This window comes from Cygnus olor, chromosome 11 (assembly GCF_009769625.2).
Source record: "Cygnus olor isolate bCygOlo1 chromosome 11, bCygOlo1.pri.v2, whole genome shotgun sequence".
NCBI classification, from domain to species: Eukaryota; Metazoa; Chordata; class Aves; order Anseriformes; family Anatidae; genus Cygnus; species Cygnus olor.
This window is the reverse complement of record NC_049179.1, coordinates 2,558,786-2,582,332: the sequence shown is the minus strand read 5'-3', so window position 1 is coordinate 2,582,332 and position 23,547 is coordinate 2,558,786.

Here is a 23,547-nt window from a genome sequence, read left to right as displayed (position 1 = left end):
AGTGCTTATTAGCACAAAAGCTGTGTATCCTCTTATTTTAGTTACTCTACTACTTTGATACTTATCTACAGTCACCATTAGATAAAGAGTTGATTTCAGCAGCCAGGACCTGGGGAACAACTAAGGACTATAGGAGGGTGGGAAGAACATAGTGTTAGAAGTGTAATCCTGTTGTCAAGAGGTTTCTCTTCACTGTTACTGAACTATTGGCCTAAATCCTTTCCAATTTACCTTTGTTTTTAATACTGAAATCAAGGAATGGTAGGGTAGAGGACATATATTCCCTGAAATTCAATTATGACAGTTAAAACTTTGTAATCATGTCTGTTCTGCATTCCCTTCCTTGTCTGGAATCTAGAAGTATAGTAAACTGCAGTGAAAAGCTAACACCATTTCAAGATGGTTTATTTTAAAACAGTGAAGAGGAATAGGCATAAACAGAATGTAAAGTGCCTTCCACTGGTTGACTACATCAGATAATGCTCCAGACAATTGATTTTGTTGCTTGCACTTATGTATGAAGCAATGTGTTGGCCTGATTCAGCACATACGCATCATGAGGTTGTGGAAAAGGCTAATTCTACTGAGCGTTACCAAAGGTGTTTGTATATAAAGCAAATCAGTGCACACAAGGAGGAAATTAGGTTGACTAAAATGCTTGCAAATTACCCAAGATTGCTCAACATTTTCCACTGCCATTTATATCTTAGAAATTCACTGCACCTGATGCTTTTTGGAGTTTTCAGTTTGAATTTTATTATAAACTTCCTGTAAAAAGATTCCTGAAATGCTCTGAAACATTAATTAGCAATGCAAAAATGACCTAAGTGCCTTCCGTACTCTGTGTTCTTATGCTATGCTACAGAATACAACCACACTCTGAAGTCTATTTGAATGAGAGGATTCTTGCAAATTTCTGTCACGTTTTGGTCAGAGCCCATGTTCCCTGCTGCTTGTGGAAGGGAAGCAGCTTACAGTTTGCTGGAAGTGGGACACTGCAAGAGAACAAGCATTTTCTGCTTGTTTTAAAACTACTGTATTGAGCTGACATGCAGAAGCAAGGGTGCAGAACACGTTTTGGTTTTGTTTTTTTCCTACAGAAGCCAAACATTTCTCATACACTAAATTTTATTAAGCACTTAGAGGAAGTATGAACACTTGAATTTAGAGGACTAAGATAGGGTTACAATGGTAGCTGATGTTTGCACATGTCCTGCCTCACTCCATCCCTTTGGCTCCCTGCTGCATCACTTCCCAGCTTTCTGCTGTCTTCATTTCCAGGTATCATTTCCAAGTAGCTACACGACAGCTTGTGTGGCCACAGCACAGTGGAGATCAAAGGGGTTGAAGTAGAAGGGTAAGGAGTGGGACTATTAGCAGAATTGCCCCAGGAAGTTAAAATGCAGAGAAACTTCACTTTCAAATTGCATTTGCCTACCACTAGATGTCTAAATCCGTATTTAGATCTCTTATGGACATTATCTGGTAGCTCCCTGCTTCTCCTGAGGTCCATGAGAGCTGCAGATGTACGTGCAGCGTGTACTAAAACAACAGAGTAAGTAGAAGGCCTAGCTGCATTTCAGTCACAATTTTATCCACATTGATCAAACTCTCATCGAAAAGTATCTGGGTTGCCACTGCAAATGAAGAAACAGGACTGTGGCATTGCAAGAGGTTGTTTATGTTCATTGAGCTATTAAAATATAACAGTGTGCTTCTAGCTGAGGGATGCTTATAATTTGAGTCAGACCTTTTCTGTTGTAGAATAGCAGATTTTCTGTTGTAAAACAGCAGTGTTTCATTTACTCCCAGGTGAGGAACAATTAGTCCTTTATATTCAGGTATTTTCCATGTTTTCCGTAGATTGTTCTCTCAATTTATTTTGAAAGATCTGTTTCTATGAATGTTTTATTTACCAAATGGTAGGTCTGTATGACTGTAATCTTTCTCACTAGGGTTCTCTCCCCTTTCATGTTCTCAGCTGAGTGTTTTACTGGTGTTTAAAACATCTTCCTTGCTATTCCAGGCCTCTATGGCTGGTTTTTGTTCCAATTCTTTTCTTTTTTTTTTTAACTGACTTCTGCTTTTCCTACTGAATTCCTTCTAAACTGATGGTTTGGGGTCTTTTAGGAGCTAGGTAGAATTCTTATTTATTCTCTGCCTTTGGTCTCCTTTGGTCCATAGTATGCTTAGAATAGAGTGTTGCTGTCCAACATTTTATTTCATGTGACAATGTTGCTACCACAACCTCTAATTTTAATTGAAAAGTTTCTGGTCTCTTTCCTTGACATATTAATAGAAAGAAAAAAAAAATTCAAGTGTCTAAAACATCCTTTTACTCACATGATTGGGAATTATTTCCTAACCAGCCACTGCCAGCACAACTCTCAATTTGCTCCAGACTTTAAAAAGCGATTGCACAAAAATCAGAATCCTTGTTATAGATATCTGCTTAATATAGAACAAATAGATCCTGGAAAATTAATGGTATGAGATGGAGATATCTGTTTCTTAAAGATACCTTTTTCAGCTGGTGCCCCAGCAATCTTTTTACCCAGTGAATCTTTCTACCTTCCCTCTTACATTTATTCCTAAGAACTCTTTCCATCAATGTATGACTAAGTCATTCTTTTATCTTGATTTTTGTGAAAAACTGTTTTTCCCCCATGGCTTCTTTTGGCCTAGAGCTTGTGAACTTCAGTCTTTGTCAGTATGGAATGAAGGAATACAAAATTTTCTGCAAATTGCCCCAGTGTATTAGCACCAGAGCTATGTGAACCTTTCCAAGTGTGATTTGAAAGGGTTACTTTCAAATCATAACTTCTGTGGGAGATGCAGTTCATATGGGTTCACAGGCCAACCAGTTAAAGGAAGGGTTTCAGGCTGAGCTGCCCCCTCCCTTCTCCCTACATGTTTTCCCATGGGTTGGATCTCATTACAAACCCACAGGCAAGGTACAGGGTCAATCACATCATGTTAATTCATACAGGTTGACTGGTTCACTGGGACTGGAAGCTGGATTAAAGGTGAGAAGTTTATCACAGTAACAGAACTCTGATCTTAGAAAAACAAACATCTCTAAAATAGGTCTCTAGTTACCATATGAATCAAAATTTTAAATAAAAACAAGATCATTTTAAATAATTGAGGGAATCATATAGGGAATCAATCTTCCCCTGCCAGGAATACTCAGAGGTTGGCTTTACTTCTAACACAACAAGAACTCTGATCTCAAGGAACTATTCCTTTCTGAAACTTGGGTATAATTACATGAGCTGGAGTATAAAATAATAATGAGACAGTTCTATATACCTGGGAGAATTACAGAGTGAGACACACAAGGGAAGGAAACATTTTAATGACTTCTCTGGCTGGAGAAGTGAACTCAATTGAAATGCTTTATCTTTCTGTGGAGGGGGAAAAAAGGTTTTAAAAAAAAAAACTCAGCTGAGCAAAAAATTGCAGTAGACAGCTTTGATCCCTTGCATTAATTTTAGCTAATCAAGGAAATGTAGGAAGCATGAAAGACTTTTCTTACATGAGCTCTCCTAAGGAATATATTTGAAATATGATATGAATATCATGAGTCTTACTGTGGTTGGTCTGAAAGCAATCAGCGGCATCCCAAACAGCTTTGGCTTCATTCCTCTTCACTTATTAGCATCGTATTAAAATCAGGCTGTATTAAAAGATTGGTTTATATCTCTAGACCTAAGCAATGCCAAGTGCAAACAAAGTTTATATTGTTACCTTGTTTACTTGATGATCATGCAGATTTATACACTTCATTTTTCTCTTTGCTTGCTCTTTCAGCTCTCACTTGACTATTCTTATAAAAAATGCCATTCGATTTGATTTGGATATATGCCATGAGCGTGAGGGTTACCTTTGGCAGATACATGGATATTTTAAAATGGGTGTGTTTTCTGTGTGCATGTATAGTGTACCTAGCAGACACAGTACCTACTAGCAGCAATTGCTCTACTTTTGAAGGTATTGCTGTACAGTAGGTTTGAACCTAAAATGGCTGACTAGTTTCTAAATAATCCCCTAGGAAACAGTTTAGTCTAGGCCATTATCTTGATAGTTCATAATTAGGTTCAATAATAAACCTTGTTTTGCTGACCTAGGTCAGATCATGGTGTCCACCGCATCTGTGCGCAGTGACCTTGCTCTGAGAGTGTATTGTTAGAAAATCCATTATTATCATCACATACACTTCAGAGAAGTGGCTGTTTTGTGAATTGATGGTGTGATGTTGCCACTTTAGATAAAAGAATCCATGAATTATTGACTTAATGAGTTAATGTTGCTTGATTTCACAACAAGGTCTTTTTAGTCTGGATGCTATTTACTGAACGCATAATCACAACATATGAAGGAAGGCACAGATAATAGTACAGTGCATTTATAACCCTCTTCACTTCTAACAAAGCAAAGTGTTAGCTAAGAATTGTTCTGCTTCCTTTGGAAAACCATTAAAACTTATGCAATCATAAGCAATTCCTGTTTAAACAATTAAGAAATAAAATGTTTGTCACTGATTTCTTATCCCTTCCTTCTGTTTGCTTTTGCAAAAGATGCTGTTGTTCCTATGCCTAAACCTAATGTTGCTATCACATGGAGGTCTGGAGAAGGCTGTCAAAAGTCAATCCATGTCATCCAAAGTTCATCATCTTCATACTTTTTAAAGCAGAGTTCTGATAAGTTTATGGTATCCAAAAACCTTGACAATATCTGGTTTTCATTAGAGAATGTACTTGTGAGAGGAAAGCAGGAAAGCGTATACAAAGTGTGTCCCAGAGCAGATACTTTAATGGTATAAGTATCAGGTTTCAAATACCTGTGTTCCTTTGATCCTAAGGTGTGAATCCCAGCTCTGTTAACTGTTCACACTTGCAAGATAAATAAAATAAAGTCTGTGTGCAGTGTCTTATGGAAACATATGTCCTATGGAAATATAACTCTCACTTCAAGTGGAGTGAAATTTGTTTTCAGAGACAGGACTACAGAATTCAGCTGCATGCATAGATCTTCGGGAAGGGACCACATCAGCCCATACTCTCACGTTCTTCTGAGATTTACACCAGTTCTTAATCAACTCTATGCAAAAACATAAATAACTGTATAGAGTTGTCAGCTATCTGTATGTAAAGTTTTTGTAGAAATAGATGTGATTCAAACATGCTGGCCATGTGTGACTTGTCTTGAGAAAACGATTCTGACTCTTGATGGTGTTTTGTGTTTTTTAAACTTTTTAGTCTCTGAGCATTGTTAGTTGCTTCATCTTTTCTACAGTTGTCTCAGTTTTCTAAGGAGCTGCTAGAAGGGACTGTGTCATCAGTGGTGAATAAAATAAACTGACCCTTACATATACACATAATAAATAAGGGCTGGATCTCATGTTTGCTTTCATGATTTTTATTTTCATATTCAATTTAACATTATGTACTATGCAGGACTTTGGTCCACCTGGAAGATGGAAGTTATGGTGCCATGAGTCCAGGTCTACAAATTATGGGGTACCGGCTATAACAATGTGGTGTATGGGGAAACCTGGGAAGGAGCCATCCTAAGCTTTCTGTAAATTTTTGGGAGTGAAGATGCTATGTACTGGATCTATGTGAAGCCTAGCTGCTAAATCCTGAAGTCTGTACAATCCTCTGTGATTTTGTCACCTATGTTCATAGAAACAAAGCAAAGCTGAGGACAATATCCATCATGGATATACCTAACAAACATGGTCCCTCTAAGTTTGTCTGAGTCACCAAGTTAAAAAAAATCATCAAGACTTTAAATCTATTCAGAACATGTGGTTTGCAAGTATTTTTAAATAACAAAAACAATACTACTACTGCAGGAATTCAAGAACTAAAAACCTGAGAGGGCATGTGAGAGATCTCCTAGAAAAACTAATTCTGCATGCCTGACCAGCTCTGATCACAGAAACGCAGGGTTAGTTGGAAGCAGCCCTTGAAATTCACTGGAAACCAAGGATTTTAACTGTCCGTACATCATACCTTATATCACAACACCGATAGTGAGATAGATGATGCTCAAAGCCAGGAATAATCTGCATATGAATAGCAAGTTAAGTGATGTACTTCAGTCATGGTGAAACTTTTTCTTAATGGAAAAAGTGTTTCTTTGCAATACTCAGTTTTAGTTTATTCATCTGTCCTCATCTTTAGTCTTCTAATCTTCTAAAATTCTTTAGAAACCTGTGATGGTGTTAAACTAATGTTGTGTTAGTACATTCTGATTCTTGTTGATATTGATAAATTGCAAATGAGTTAATGATTATCTAATTATTTGGAAGTGTCATCATAGCAGTTTTAAAGCATAAAGCAGAAGGAAGAGTAGTTCATTTTCTTTACTACTTTTCACAAATCAACACAGAGGAGGTGAGAAACATTAAGGTTTTAGGGAAACTCTCAAACAAGAGTCCCTATGTTTTTGCGGTTACCATTTCAGTATTACACACCTATTCAAAGGAGATCGTTTAGATAGTTAACTCTTGCAAAAGAGGATAGATTGTTCTTTTTAATGATATCCGTGGGTATATTAGGACTTTATGAGTTTTCTAAGAAATGGTGAAGAGGCAGCACAAGTATGTCAAGTATTTCCAAAGCAAGCTGCATCAGCAGGGATAGCACATGCAAATGTCATTTTCTTCCCCAGTTAGGGTGAAGGTTTACTGCTGTTGCTTTTCATTAGCAGGTGTGCTTGGCACTGACCCAAAATCATGTTCCATGGGCTCTGGTTTCCTTGTATGTTAGGAGGAGGAGAGGGGTCAGGGCAGACTCTTGGCCATTTGTCTTCCTTCCCAAGTGCTGCTCTGTTTGTAAATGAAAGGCGGCAATCGATAGGGCAATAAGGAAGGAGGACAAGTAGCCTGCTGGTACGAACTAAGTGGAATGGTCTGCTTCTTCCCAAGGTCTTGCAATTTGCTGGATCATGCTATAGCTTGCCAGTAGTAGCTCAGAGAAATGCGACAGATGGGGTTTTCATAAGGAATGTGCATGAGAACTTTGGAATAAAAAAAGGCACTTTACATTGTCTTATACCCTTCCATCCCAGCCCACTACACAGAGGTAGAAGGGAGGTGGTGGTTTCATTGTTTTTTTGGCTGACTGTTATCTCTGTGTACAGTGGATAGGCTCCTCAGCTCAAATACTCTGTGGGAAATGTCTTCATTCTTTTGAGGCAGAACTTGAGACCTTGATTTCAGTAGTTCTCTACATGCGCACCCAGCTGCTAGAAATGTTGGCAGTACCTCCTGCTATTTTTTCTATGCCATGGAAAAAAAAATAAATCTGTGTAACAGACCACATAGACTTAATCTGCCTACACCTGGAGCTGATTCATGGCAAATAAACTCAGACTGGTAAAGCATACAAATACACGGCAGTAGATGTACTTTGCAATTCTTAAGGATCATGTGTGCATACCCTTTTCTTTGCTTCCTTTGTACCAAGTTCCCCAGTGCTGTGAAATTAGTTTTATGGGCCTTTCAAAGCACTGAACTTGAATAATTAACTTCAGAATATCCAAGTGTGAGCTGAAAGCCTTGCAGTGCCTTGCAACGCTGCAATCTGGAAGGCTGATATCTTATGACCTACCAGGACTAAAATGAAAACTTGGACGTGTGGTAACATGGTAAAGCCTATAGTGAGCAATTAAGGGTGTGTGTTTATAGCTCTCCCCTATTTATATAAAGAACTCATTTCTAATTTTCAAGTGTTCTGAGATATTAGATTTTAAACTTGTCAGTGCTCTAGGAATGCCCTGAACCTCAAACCAATATATTTTGGGGGCAAATTCCTCATTTGTGGGAAGGAAGAAAACTTTTTTTTTTTTTTTAGCAGGTTATTGTCTGAAAAAAAAAATAATGATGGTTGTTTGCAAGCAGCTGATAGGTTTGGAAGGTTAGAGGTAGTCCTGGCAAAGATGGATTAGTGGGCAGAGTGCAGGTGAGGCGGTCAGAGGTGCTGGAGAAATGCAATTTATCACTTGGTTTCCGAATTTAGTACATGTATGTCACTGCTGCATATATGGTGTGTGTGTAATTATTTTATATGAAGGATAATACTGTTTTTATCCTTGTAAAGAGTATTGGCATCTGTACTGGTGAGACAGTATGAATTAGCAGAGGGATTTTAATGATATTAACTGGAAACCCTTCCTGGATTCCTATGATCAAGCATGTCTCTATGCTTCGTTATAAATATGTGTACTTTGTTTGCTGTTTTGTGTATTTGCAAAGCAGAATCTTTATATCAAGTCTTGGTTTTCTTCTGGGTTTTGGTTCTGAACCACGTCAGTTACTTCATTGTCCATACTTGCAATCAATTCCTTGTTTGTTTCCCTGTTCTAGTGCCCCCAAACTACACTTCCTTCCAGTTAACTACTGTGTTAGCCAGATATGTCTTTTGTTATCCAGTTTTCTAAAAAACCTCACTCTTGTTAGGATCTAGGATCAGTATTACTTACTGTCTGTAATAAATATAATTGATTTAAATGTAGGTGCCCATAATAGAACTAGCCACTATAAGCAAGAGTAGCAGAGTCTAGCTCACTGGATTTTACTGGAAATCAGAATTTTTTTCAGCTGGTTCACTTGGTATCTTCACAGCTGCAATATCTGTTGGGTGTCAAGGAAGGTGCTAAGAGCATCAGATAATCTTTCTGCTCTTTTCTAATACAATAATAGTAATTGCTGGGAAATCTTCTGCAAGGCTGGCTGTACTGCTTCTTTGCAGTTTACAGTAGCAAGTGGTCTGCTTTTGTAATTGTGGAAAATCACAGTAGACATCTGGCACCAGAAGAAATCTAGGTAGTAAGGGCAGAAGTTATCAGAGAGGCAGTGTTAATGAGAGTGCATCTGCTTTTCAAAAGCATCAATAAATTATTCAAAATATTAAAAGGCTTCCTGTTCAGTTGTACCTATAGTAAAAGAGCACAGGTTTTTTGTTGCGTCTTTCTACTGGTGCAACTTCTATGACACTTGCACGTATTTTCTACTGGAAATAGAGTTTTAATGTAGGCGGAGGATACATTAAGCTTATGCTGATATACAGCAGTGGAAGGAACAGCAACATGTTTGGGGGAAAAAAGTGTGGTTTTTGGATATTGTTGCACATAAAGTACAGTATTTTAATTTTCTAATGGAATTAATTTCTTATGTAACATAGCAGTTTTATTTTCCACACAGGTTCAAACAAAGTGACTTGTAGCAAGCTGAAAAGTAGGTATCTCAGGTTTTTATGTTACTATTCAGGCAAAACCTGTAGTCAGACACCTGTCAATCATCCTCAGGAAGCCTTTTTAAGCAGCATTTGGTAGCAGCCATAAATAGCAACTTTGTAAGGAAATTAATATGGATGATCCATTATACCAACCTGGAGGGGATATCATGACCAGTACAATAGAAATCACAACAAAATCAGAGAGAATACTTCTTAGGAAAAATAAAAAAAAAAAGCTGTCTAAACAGTCGTCTTCATGAGAATCTATCAGCTGGGACCAGTCAATATCAAGTGTAATGCACGTTTCAGCTCACAAATGTAAATCTAAAGCAGCTCTCTTCTGTCCTGTTATTTAAACCAGCACAAGCAGAGGAAGCCTCCACCTTCCAGCTCTCTGGTAATGGTGTAAATGGCTCCTGACACTGCAGTACCAGGAGTCAAATGTGATCGCTGCTCCAATTACATTTTGCTCAGACATGGTCTCGCCTGCCTCTGCCAAGCAAAATAACTCTTCAATTACTGTATTCTTCATCCTTTAGTGAAGGTCTTCTCTTTACAAGAAACTTGACCACGAGTTCAGTCCTAACCATCAGTGAAACACTGAATTGACTCGCCATAGGCTTGACTGTAGAATCTTCTTGCAGATGAAGATGTCAAAAGGCAATCTGTAGTGAGAATGACAGCATGATTAACCAGAATGAGGCCTAAGTCAGAAGTAGCATGGACCGCTGGGAAATTAAGGCACCAATTTTTGCCATCAAGATTGGCTGTGATAGGGCAGTATATCCTAGCAACAGCAGAAACCTTAACCTCACCATCGCAGCAAAAACTAATTTTGTTGTGTTATCTGTTCCAGTATCTTTTAATCCAAGGTCTTTAAATAGAAGGTAAATACTCACATGCCACTTTTCCAGGAGCTGCTTTCTTCTCTAATTAGGGAATCCCTAATTCAGTGAATTAAGGGTTATGGAAGCTTTAATACAAATTTCTTTACCTTCTTGAAAAAAATGCTGTGGAAAAGGCTCAATGTCATTTTGTTGCAGTTGCAACAGGTTAAGAAACATTTTAATAGTTAATGTGGTTTTGTTTCTGTTTCGGATAAAATCTGTATCTCAAAATCTGAACCTCAAATTGTAGGTTGTAGCCAGTCATGCAAGTGCTATATAGAAAACTAACAGTGGATGGTAAGGATAACTTGGCCAAGAGGGAAATGGTAGGATTAAACACGATCTTCATGAAGGGCATTTTCTTCACGTTGTGGGGAGTATAGCTTATGCTTTTCAAATTGTGGATCGTGGTGCTATTCAGCCTACCAGTGACCAATGAAAATCTTTTTATTTAAAGGGCAATGCAGCTGTCTACTAAGGACATGACTTATTTTACTTTTATATGTAGTAAATCATTTTGCAGTCAAATAGTTATTAAAGTGGGTTACTTTGCATATTAAATAAAGTACTGTTATGTTCCAAGAGGTACAATTTGCTATTTTAGCTTTGAGTGACACTGGCAGATCTTTGGGTCAGGCTTAAATCTCTTTGGGTGGGTCTCCATGTTCCTAGACATGGGTGTACATGGATTTTCTTTGATTATCATGGTTATGGAAATATATCTCTTTTCCTACTGTATTTTCTGGTGTGTGTATATGTGTAAAGGCATGTGTGTGTGTATGTAGTAGGCAAGAGTAGACTTCTCTTCCTCTTTCTGTCAGTTTCAAGAGATCATTCTGCAATGAGAGTGGGAGGGCAGGAGCAGCAGATATGAAGCTCATTCAATTCCCTTTGGGGAAGTTCCATATCAGAATCTGAAAAGTGGGCAAACATTCAAGTAGAATCATAGAATCATAGAATATCCCGTGTTGGAAGGGACCCATAAGGATCATCAAGTCCAACTCCTGGCACCGCACAGGTCTACCCAAAATTTTAAACCATGTGACTAAGTGCACAGTCCAATCGCTTCTTAAATTCAGACAGGCTTGGTGCACTGACTACTTCACTGGGGAGCATGTTCCAGTGTGCGACCACCCTCTTGGTGAAGAACCTCTTCCTGATGTCCAGCCTAAACCTCTCCTGCCTCAGCTTAATACCATTCCCGCGGGTCCTATCACTGGTGATAACCGAGAATAGATCACCTGCCTCTCCACTCCCCCTCGCGAGGAAGTTGTAGACTGCGATGAGGTCCCCCCTCAGCCTCCCCTTCTCCAGGCTGAACAGGCCCAGTGCCCTCAGGTGCTCCTCAAATGTCTTCCCCTCTAGGCCCTTCACCATCTTCGTCGCCCTCTTCTGGACACTCTCCAACAGTTTAATGTCCTTCTTGTACTGTGGTGCCCAGAACTGCACGCAATACTCGAGGTGAGGCCGCACCAGCACAGAGTAGAGCGGGACAATCACTTCCCTCGAGCGACTAGCAATGCCGTGCTTGATGCATCCCAGGATACGGTTGGCCCTCCTGGCTGCCAGGGCACACTGCTGGCTCATATTCAACTTGCTGTCAACCACAACCCCCAGATCCCTCTCTGCGGGGCTGCTCTCCAGCATCTCATCACCCAGTCTGTACGTATAGCCAGGGTTGCCCCGTCCCAGGTGCAGGACCCGGCACTTGCTTTTGTTCAACTTCATGTGGTTGGTGATCGCCCAGCTCTCCAATCTGTCCAGATCTCTCTGCAAGGCCTTTCCACCCTCATCAGAGTCTACAACTCCTCCAAGTTTGGTGTCGTCAGCAAGTTTGCTCAAAACACCTTCTAGTCCTAGGACTGGCCCTAAAATGGAGCCTTGAGGGACCCCACTAGTGACCATCCACCAGCCAGATGTGGCCCCATTTACCACAACCCTTTGGGCCCTGCCTGTCAGCCAATTGCTCACCCATTGTATGATGTTTTTGTTTAGCTGTATGCTGGACATTTTGTCCAGTAGGATCCTATGGGAAACCGTGTCAAAAGCTTTGCTGAAGTCCAAAAAGATCACATCAGCTGGTTTCCCTTGATCAACTAGATGGGTGATCTTATCATAAGAGGAAATCAAATTTGTTAGGCAGGACCTATCCTCATGAACCCATGTTGGCTGGGACCAATGACTGCATTGTCCCCCAGGTGCGCTTCAATAACTTCAAGGATCATCTTCTCCATAATTTTACCAGGCACTGACGTGAGACTGACAGGCCTGTAATTGCTAAGGTCTTCTTTCTTGCCCTTCTTGAAAATTGGCACAACATTTGCCAGCTTCCAGTCTACTGGGACCTCTCCAGATTCCCAAGATCGTTGAAAAATAATTGAGAGAGGTCCCGTGATGACATCAGCCAGCTCTTTAAGCACCCTAGGATGGATCCCATCCGGACTCATGGACTTGTATGGATCCAGGTGGAGCAGCAAATCCCACACACGTTCAGGGTCGGTAGGGAGTTTGTCATTCCCACCATCATGGTCCTCCAGCTCAGGGCACCCAGGGTCCCGAAGCCCATCATCAGTGTTGAAGACAGAGGCGAAGAGGGCATTAAATGTCTCTGCTTTGCCTGTGTCATTGTCTGTGAGGAGACCTTCCCCATCAAGTAGCGGACCTATGTTTTCTTTGGTTCTCCTTTTTCTGTTAACATATCTAAAAAAACCTTTTTTGTTGTCTCCCACAGACATGGCCAGCTTCAACTCTAGTTGGGCTTTGGCCACATGATTTTTCTCTCTACAAACACAAACAGCATCCCTGTATTCCTTCCACGTCGCCTGACCCTCCCTCCAGCAGCCATACACTTTCTTTTTTCGCCTAAGCTCCAGTAGAAGATCCCTGGTCAGCCAGGCTGGCCTTCTGCCCCGCCTGCCTGACCTCTGATATTTTGGAATCGCCTGATCTTGTGCTTTTACGAGGCAGTGCTTAAAGATTGACCAGCACTGATGGACGCCAATGCCTTCAAAAGCAGTTTCCCAGGGGACCTTGCTGACTAGTTCCCTGAGCAGCCTGAAGTCTGCTTTCCTCATATCCAGGGCTGAAGTTTTGGTGGCAGTTTTCCTTCTGTCACCATAAATTCTAAACTCAACCACTTCATGGTCACTATGACCAAGACAGCCGGCAATTGCCACATCCCCCACGAGACCCTCTCTGTTCTCCAGCAACAGATCAAGGAGGGCACCTTTCCTAGTTGGCTCCCTTAGCACCTGCACCAAGAAGTTATCATCTAGGTGCTTTATGAACCTCCTGGACTTGCTCGTGTCAGCTGTGTGGTGATCCCAGTTGACATCTGGCAAGTTGAAATCCCCCATAAGGACAAGCAGAGTTGATCTTGAGGCATCTTTTAGTTCCGCAAAGAATAATTCATCAGCGTTGTCATCCTGGCCAGGTGGTCTGTAATAGACTCCCACAAGGACATCCCCTTTATTTGTTCGTCCCTTAATACTTACCCAGAGGCTCTCAACTTTGCCATCCCCAACTTGAAGTTCCACGCAGTCCAGCCCATGCTTCACGTACATGGCCACCCCCCCACCTCGCCTACCCTGCCTGTCCCTCCTGAAGAGCCTGTAACCATCTATTGCAACCCACCAGCCACAGGACTCATCCCACCAGGTTTCGCTTATGCCGATGATGTCGTAGCTGTGGGACTTGGCCAAGACTTCTAGCTCATCCATTTTATTCCTCATACTGCGTGCGTTTGTGTAGAAGCACTTCAAATGCGCCTCCCTGCATGCAGCACCTTGTGTATCCGACCAAAAGGCCTCACTAGGACACAGTCCCTCTGATTCTAGTGCACCATCCCTTAGCTCATCACCGCGTGCCTGGTTTTATCCCTTTCCCCCTTCGAGTTTAGATAGGAGGAGGCCTCTCTGGGGTTGCTCTGTTTAATCAGCCTTGAAAATCTTAAGAATGTGACTTTTTTAAGACTAGTTTTCAAGGAGATATGCTAATATGTTTTGATATTTCTGAAAATCAGATGTTCTGTAGACTTGATATTGAAAAAGTCTGCCCATGGATTACAGTGATGTGTATGTGTTAGCATCAATAATATAAATATTTTTAAGCATGGATACCTAAATGTAGTTTCTAATCCATGTTCATACATCTAAGTAGAAACTGTTTTCCAAGCTATCAAGTACCTGTATTTCTCACTGGTTGCAGTGGGATTCATGAGCATATATCACTCCTGAAATTCAAGGAACTTCTTCTAAGAGCGCAATTTAGGTTCTGTGTGATGTATATTCATTAAGGTGTACAAATTTTGTCCAGACCCCCAAGCATGCAGTATTTTTAGCACACAATCTGAATATAACACCTTCACTAGTAGTAGATATTAGAAGTCCTATATTGATATAAAGGAAAGTAGATCCTTTTTAGTCCTCCAGTTCTAGGAGATGAGTCATAGACACAGTTTTGTAAATTTTGCAAGAAAACAAAACAGAGACAGATAAATATCCCACTGTTGTCCTACTATACTAGTTGACTTACCTGTGGAACAAGTATTCCAATAACCTTTCATTAAAAGTTTGAAAACCTAGATGTGAAAGTTTGCCTTGCCATGAGCAAACTTTAGTGATGAGAAAGGGGAGAGGAGAAGCCAAGAAAATGCTTTAATTGATTTGTCAATGCACCAAAGTGTGAACAGGCATGATGAAGTGTAAAGAGGGATGTGACACCAGTGTGGCAGAGCTGTCACAGTGGAAAGGGTTTCCTATAAAAGTGGTGGCACTTAAATGTTAGCTAGGCCTCCAGTCTGAGCTCTCATATTCCTTGGAAATTTATGCCTTAGAAAGAAGTGTCTAGCCAACTTGTAAGCAGCCAGGCATCATAACATCTCAAGAGGTAAACACACACAAGCTGTGAAGAACCCCTGTTTGTATCAAGTTTGGGAATTATGGGGATTAAATAATCTCTGATGGATCCAAACAGTAACCTATCTATGGATATAATCTTGGTGGAGAGGTGGGGATCACTAGCAGTGACTCTATGTAGTATCTTTTGTCCCAAAGCACCATAAAACCAATAAACAAAGTTTAAGTTGGAATCAATATCCTCAGTGTTTAAATGATGCCCCCTCCAAGGTACAATGCAGCAGTTCCTAGGCATCACACATTAGACTACATTTCAGGGAGGTAGGGTAAGAATGTGAAGGTGAGGCTACTGATAGTTAAATATAACTGTAGGAGATGGATTTGAGCCAGACTATCGTACTGAAGGGTTGTTGCGAAGTTCTCCAAGGGATTTTTACTAAAGAGATTGTACCATGCATCTCATCCAAAGAATAAGAAATCAAAGAGGATGGAAGCCCTTAGAGTCTCTGAGGTTTTGGCTCAGGACTCACTTGATTAACTGGGTATGAATGTTACTAATTTAATATTGATGCTTCATACAACACCTAAAACATAGAGGGAGGTGTATACAGTGTGTTAAACTTGTTCGTAGCGGATTAGGTGTAAATTATTCTGGAAGGGGTTTTGTCACCTTCAGAGGAGCATGTTTGGAAGGAACTGTGTCAATTATTGCTAGGCCATATGCCTTTGCATCTGCAGATGCATCAGTTCCTATCTTGCTCTAGGAAACCAGATTCAGATATGGTCTTGAACTGAAAACATTGGCAGAAGTACAAATGCAAGTGAATGTGTTTACTACTACTGATGTTACTCTGCCACTTTGAAAAGCACCAGTCAGACTCCATTTGGATTATCTGCAATTCTGTAATGTATTATAGGAAGGACATTGCTGACTGAGCTTGTAAAAGTGCAGTGGAAGGCAAACAAATGTATGATTTAGTGTTTTGAAGGTATGACTTATAAAGGAAGATTGACCTAACCTGTATTCTTGTAAGTTGAGAAGAAAGATTTGAAGTATTGAAGAATATTGGTATGGGCAAAAAATACTGAAGTCATCTGGAGAGAGATATATGTCCTAGTTGCACACTAGCTACACCATTGTGTAGCATCACCAAATCAATGGCATGTCTGAGGCTAATTTAAGACCTCTGTTATCGTAAGGCCCATGACTGGGGTTCATGGAGCCAGTGCTCAGTGTTGTGCCCAGCCAGGGAGCAGGAGGAAGAAAATGGGGCTGCAAGGTACCTTGCACCAGGCAGTGGCTCAGCACGGGGCCAAGCCCATGTTATCAAGGGCTTGGCTAGCATCACAGGGAACAGGACTTTTAAAGTAAGATTTAGGTGAGGCCGATGAAATCTCTGTCGCTTTCCAGGGGTTCCTGGAAAGTCCAACCCAACTGAGAGGGACAAAAATAGGAGAGGATGTAAGTACTCTTTGAAAAAATGACAGAGAAAATGATGGGACGAGATGGAGAGGCAGGAACTGACCTCCAGCAGTGAATGAGAGTCAGCAGGTGCAGGGGAAATATGATGTGCTTTGTAAATATGAGAGTGCTTTTTCTATAGCTTCGGGGAAGGTGGAGTCAAACCAAGTGTTAGAGGAGATCATAGAGACTGGAAAACGAGCTTGAAGCAGCATCCCAAATAGATAGTTAGAAAATATGGCATTATTTGACTTTTGCTGTGAAGAAAAATAATGCATCTGAGACTGCAAACCAATTCATTTGGTTACTTCTTATACTCCAGATAAATGGAAAGGAGGGTGGAGTCTGCAGTGATGGGCTGCCTGTTCAGTTCTCCAATTCTTTGGCTACGGTAACATTTGATGCAGCAAGGGAGAATAGGCATGTGCATCAGCCAGCTACACATTTATCTTGAAAGATGTGCATGTGATGTTGCTGCTGCCCACCCTCCCTTCCTCCCCACAGAGTGAGCTTGCAGAGCACATTTATTGTCATAGCTGTATGTTATCTACAGCGGGAAAGATTTTGACGTAATTCCATTTGATTTTTTATTGTTCTGTTTTCACAAATCTACAACAGGTCAGATGCTAAATGAGCATCCAATGATTGGACATTTGCATCAATGTTTCACTGTTGACTTTTCTGAAGTTTTAAGGTCTGAATCTTTGACTATGGAGACAAATGCTATTGTCCTGTAACGTGGTTGTGGTCCAGGTCTTTAAGAATGAGTTTGAGATGCCTAAAAACATTTTTTGCTGGTAAGAATTGATTTCCAATCAGTATGATATCACTTGAAATTGAGTCTTTCACTTACAGCGAATTTGTACAAAGACCAATTACCATTGATTTCTAAGTTCTAAATTGTACCTTTCTTTCAGCTACACACATAGCGAAGACAGCAATAGGGACATAACCCAGAACTGTGGTTTCTCACCCTGTCAGTAAAAAGATAGTTTGGGTTTCCTTGCTGTACAAGGAAGGGCTGGATGGAGATGTACTTCCCCACCCTGCCATGTGCTATCTTCTTTCTCTCAGAAATGAGAAATCTCTGGAGAAGGGCACAAAGGTACTGAGAATGGCAGTGGAAGGAGATGAAACAAAAGGTGTAAAAAGTCTTTATTTAAAATGCAAGGACTGCTGGTTAAAGCAAAACCACATCTATAGACACGAATACAGAACATCTCCTAGGCAGGTCTGAGCTACTCTGGGGGTGGAGAAAGGGAGCAGCCAGAAAAGAGCTGGAACAAATGCAAGCTCAAGCAATCTGTGGCCATGAACAAACCAGGTGGAGACAGTGGGGCAACTCTTCACATGATGCATTGTGCTAGTGACAAACCAGGCTCAGCTGCTCTAGAGTAAAGGATTTGGAAATTGTACGCTGCTCAGCTCCTATGTGGGGCTCTCCACAAGTACCATTCTGTCTGTGTATTTCTTCTAATTTACAGTAAGTGTATCATCATTGCTGAACTCCAGTTTTAACCAAGTCTATTTTCTGCATGATTCCTGCAAGGACTTTTTTTTTTTATATATTATATATATATGTATATATATATTTATATTTATTTTTAAAGGCTTTTTAAAAGCCTTTGGAAACGTCTCTGTTCTGTGGTCCTAAAGAACCCCAATCCAAGCTAGAAAACAGGACGCTTTTCCCAGCAGGTCAATAAAATGATAGATGGATTTGAGGAACTCTGCAGTAGAGGGCACACACTCCATTCTCTGCAGGAATAGCTGAAAAGATGAGTTTATACTGAAGTGGATAATACTGAATCAGACTGTTTTGCAATGTATCAAAATAAACTAGAGGAGATTGCCAGAACTATGCATATTCACTTGCATCAGCTTTTGCATCTCTATATAGTACACATTAGGGTAAGAGGCAAGTTTGGATACAATCTCCAGGGGAAAGAGTAATGGTAGCCAGGTTTGGTAAATGTAGCACATATTGGGTAATATTTAAATACATTAAAGTCTGATTTTCCTCTCTTTTGATCGACCTCTCATGATTTCAGTGGAGCTATTCTTGATTTATACTTAGGGTGAGAAAAGAATCCCACTCCTGAGACCTTTTCTTTTCTTTTCTTTTCTTTTCTTTTCTTTTCTTTTCTTTTCTTTTCTTTTCTTTTCTTTTCTTTTCTTTACTTTACTTTACTTTACTTTACTTTACTTTACTTTACTTTACTTTACTTTTCTTTACTTTTCTTTACTTTACTTTTCTTTACTTTTCTTTACTTTACTTTTCTTTACTTTTCTTTACTTTTCTTTACTTTTCTTTTTCCTATTATCTACATGGTGAATGCTGTAGTTGTTCCTGCCAGGTGCTGAGCCCCTCTGGGGGTGTCTCAGCTCTCACTGCAGTACCCAGCCCACCGCGAATTCTACATTTCAGCATTGCCTGAGCCTGCAGTCCTATGAAAATGTAAAAACGGTAGAAGCTTAGCAGGCAGCATTTTAATTCAGCAGTTTGTATTCTACTTGGTTGTAAAATAAAGAACTAATGTTGCTGACTTTTCCATATGTTGTTTTGAAACTCCTGAATATCTTTGTACATAATAGTCTATTACAACATCATCTCAACAGCAAAGATATCTGACTTAAAAGATTAAGGAATTTTATAAATACTTTTCTCAGGCAAAACCAGTGCTAACTGTTCATGAGGTCGACTCTCCAGAGTAGGTTTGCAAGAGAGAGTAGGGATTTTAAGATGCAGTCAGGGAAAATCCATGGTAGATAGGTGTCTGCTTAGGCATTTGTGTCAGTCTGCCCTCTTAGGCACTTGCCATGCCTTTGATTGGTGTGATTATTCTACAAATACATTAATTGGGTTAAGCTTTAAAATAAAATTAAAACAAATAAAAAATCTGAAATACTATAGCATAATGCTGGATATAATTATTTGTTAAAAATGTTTGATAGCAGCATAAACTAAAGTTACAATTGCGAGCTATATATGTCTTTTGTTAAGTATCTCTATTTAAAAATATCTAAGACTGAAAGCCTAAAACCCTAAGCACTAAAAATCTAAAAGTCTGTGTACTGACCCACCAGAAAAGCCTGGAAACTATTCAGTATCTCTCAGCTCTTGTATTTCTTGCACTTAGAGGGCTGCTTTGGCCATTAAGCCTGCAGATGAAACAAGCAGACTCTTGCACAACCTCTGAAATGGCAAAAAGTAACTTCAGAGGCTGTGTGTTTAGTGGAGACGGTTTCACCTTGGGTGAGAAGATTATTCCAGCTCAAAGCACATTGCAGCACCGTATGCCCCGGGTGCACAGGTGAGAGGTGTGCTTGCCTCGAGCGTAGAACGGTGCTGCAGCAGTAGGGCTGCATGAACATGCAGTGTGAACACGATACAGAGGCCACACCTTTCCCAAAGAGCATCCACAGCTCAGCTCGCCTGCTCTGACTTTAAGCTATGCAAAAGCTCTCAGATGTTGCTGATGTTTTGACTGGTGTTTGCTGTCACTTAATGGGCTGACAAATGTTCTGACTTTTGTCACAGTGGTCGGAACTGAAAGTGGGTCAGTCCCAGGAGAGCTGCTGCCCTGTGCGGTAGGGATCTGCTCATTTAGGGAGGTTCCTCCAGGAGGTACAGATAGAAATAAGTGGTGGCTGCATAGAAAAAGCTCAAGCAGATGCAAATATTTGTTCCATTTTAAATTTGCAGATCTGATTTCCTGCAAAAAGGACAACTGCAGCTCCAGTACTTAAAGAGCAAACCAAATGAAAGAGGCTGCTTTCAGGTGCACACACAGAATTTCCATCTCCATGAAATGGCTCCTCAAGTCTTTGGGGAAATGGAGCTTATGTTTTTTTCCCCTTTTTGTCTGTCTTCTGAATATCTCCACTCTTAATAACCTCCATCTCCAACCATATGAAGGCTTATTGCCTTTAAAGGTTGTGCATCTTGTCTTGGATAGTGCCTTTAATGTGGGGTTTCTTTATGACCATTGTACAGCCAGACTTCTCCTGTTTAAGGTATGTGTTGAGATAATCAGGAATTAAATGTCTGAAGTCAGTCAGATCCCTGTTAGAATAAGTGGGCAGAATTCTTCTGACTTTAATGGTTTGTGAATTTGTGAAGTTGTGAATTTGATCCCATACCTCCTTGAATAATAGGATTTTAAATAATGTGAGTTTAGGGTAGGGCAGGAAGCCCTGGATGAAATATCTTATTGCATTGATTTGTCTCTTATTTTCTGTCCTATGAGAAATACCCAACTTGCAAATAAAGGGTCAAGAAGGATATTTAACAACGTATGGCCTATACAGTATTAAAAGACCATCTCACAGTTAATCATATGATTAATTTCTACCAGAAGGCTCCACTAAGTCTGCAATAAAAAGAAGTAATGAGGTTTTATAATAAAATTGAAAAGCTTCTCTAAGATGCACACAGAAGTCTTTTAAATAGAAAGGTAAGAAAAATTAGCTGTCTTCCTTTCAGCCGAGTTTGCTGCAATAGCTTTCTCTGTGTGGGCTCTTGGGCTCTGCAATGACATCTAGCCCTGGCTTGAAATGGTCAAGTTATAGGGCATGTTTTAGGACGTTTTTCCTTTTGCAGGATATATTTAAAGAAAGTGAGACAAGGTTCACAAACTGTCTAATGTACTGTTATTAGGTTACTGGCATTTTATAGAAAGAGCCGATGATCTGCAGGAGGGTTGACTGAGGTGTATAAGATGGTTCTGTAACTGTGTTAAGATCTGGCTGGTTTCTCAGAGGCTGTTTGGAGGCACACATTTATGTTTAAAATGGCAAGCAATAAATCTCACTGTAATGCTACAGTAGCCGTTGTTGTAGTGACTTGGCACTTACACAATATATTATGAGGTTTTCAGCAGGTGTCTTAAATTCCACTGAAAAACTCAAGATGCGTATAAGGACACTTGCTGTCCCGAGAGATAGAAAGATCACGAACCTGAGAAAAATGCATAGGTGAAGCAGAGGGGCCAGAATAAAGCAGAAGAATACTAATCCTCTGCCAAGCCATGCTGTAAACTGCATTTACTCTTAAGTGTTACTGCAAACTAGAAGTAGCCCACTTGCACAGAACTGAAATCATGAGGCTGTAGGGAGAGAACCTGCAGCTTGTGAATCTGGCACTCCTCTGCTCACCAGAGAAGGTGGCAGCCATTGAAAATGCCAGGGAGGGCTCCTACTTTCTCTTGGGGACCCATCCAATGACTAATTTAAAGCAGCACATCCTTGCAACATGCAGTAGTTACTGAGTCAGTAGTACTGAGTTCCTTCAGCTCATAGGAATTAATTTTTCTGCTATGTCCTATTTGCTGTCCCACCAGTGAGTTTGGTAATAGGCTTAGCAATGCACTAGTAGTCCAGGGGAACCTGATCTTAAGGTCACTTCAGTGGATTTCAGAAGCAGACTACATCTAATGTCCATGGATATACATTTTGCTATTTTTTTCCTAGCACAAATTTGAACAGAGCCTTTTGAGATGTGGTTGTAGGAGGATTCTGACTTCTTGTGAACAGAATATGCTATGAAAATAGAGGAGGAAACTGTCTTCCCTTTTTGCAATTGAAGTCTGCAAAATTTTCCATTTTTACTCATGCAATCTGTCCTATGTGTAAGCTTGTTAATGTTAAATATCTTGTATAGGAATAACCGTCATTTCAAAATGTATTAATTTTCCTTATTTAAGGGAAGTCTTCCTTATTTGAGACAGTTATTTTGACCTGTGTGCAAATATTTTGGATCCAGCCAACATGTGTTTTCTTGCAAAACTCCTACGCAGCTTTGGTTCTAAAACCAAAGATCCTATCAAGGTTTATAAAGGCTGTTTTGGGGTCAGAACCTCATTTGGAGTGGAAATCTGCCTTATTTTGTCTTTTGGTACAAATTTAGGACTAGAAGGGTTGTTATTTTTTGCACATAGAAAGTTCTTTAGGGAATTCTGTGATACTCTTCTTCAAAAAGACAGTTCCTGACTGATTCATCTAGAAAATGTCTTCAGGCAGATTAAGTTCTTTGTGAACCTATATGAATTTCTATACAAAATTTCTCCCTTTAGTTTACCCTAAAACTTTTTTTTTCTCTCTTTAAAGTAAAAGACATGGGCAAGATGAAAGAACTGTAGGTCTGCAGAGTTGGGCAAGCTAGAATGAAAGTATTGCAACTATGCAACCAATAAAATAAGCAGTTCAAGTGTACTAGTCATATAGTTGCATGAAATTCCAAACATTTGCAATGAAACTAAGTTAAATAATTCCTTAGGGGCAACCAAAGAATTGCACGTGCTATCAGTGTCTGCAAGTCTCAGAAAGCACTTATGGTTGAAGATCAGACAGAAACTGATCTCTGGTTCTGTAGTTAGGTTTGCTATTATGGTTTTTACAGCCTGCTGAGATAAATTGATGCTTCTGCTAAAGGGATTACATGCCTTGGATATCTCCACTGCAGAATCTGCCTCTAAGAAAACATTTCTTATGAGATCTACTCTATGCATTAAATACCCTTTTAGATTGAGGAGAAACTGTAAGTACTCCATGATCCCTCTTCTGCATTGCTTAATAACAGTAGGGAAAATCCCAGAGTCCTTATAAAATCATTACTGAAATCATTAGGTGTTTTGTCTGACTAAGGATCGACTGTAAACTGACCAGAGGTTTCGTGACTCATCCTCAGGGGACTCTGAAGATTGATCAAAGTTAGATTGCTAATGTTGTACAACTTATCCCCCTATGACTAAAATTTAAAGGGCACAAAATAGGTTGAAATAGGAGACAGTCATCAGTTCTAAAATATTGGAAACGCTGTTAATCATAAGGTAATCACAAGGTAAACATACATATGTATGTGTGTTTTATTTTTGTATATATCATATGAGTAAACATGCACACTTTCATCTCTAGTGTGTCAGTAAACACAAGCACACAAAAACATGAAAAAGCAGGTTAATTTTTTATCTGTAATACCGATGTTGATGAAATATTAGTGCCGAACTACACAAAAAAATCACTTTTGACAAGATCATCAGGTGTACAGCATTTGCATATACCACTTTAAACTTTGGAAAGGCAGCTCACCTGAG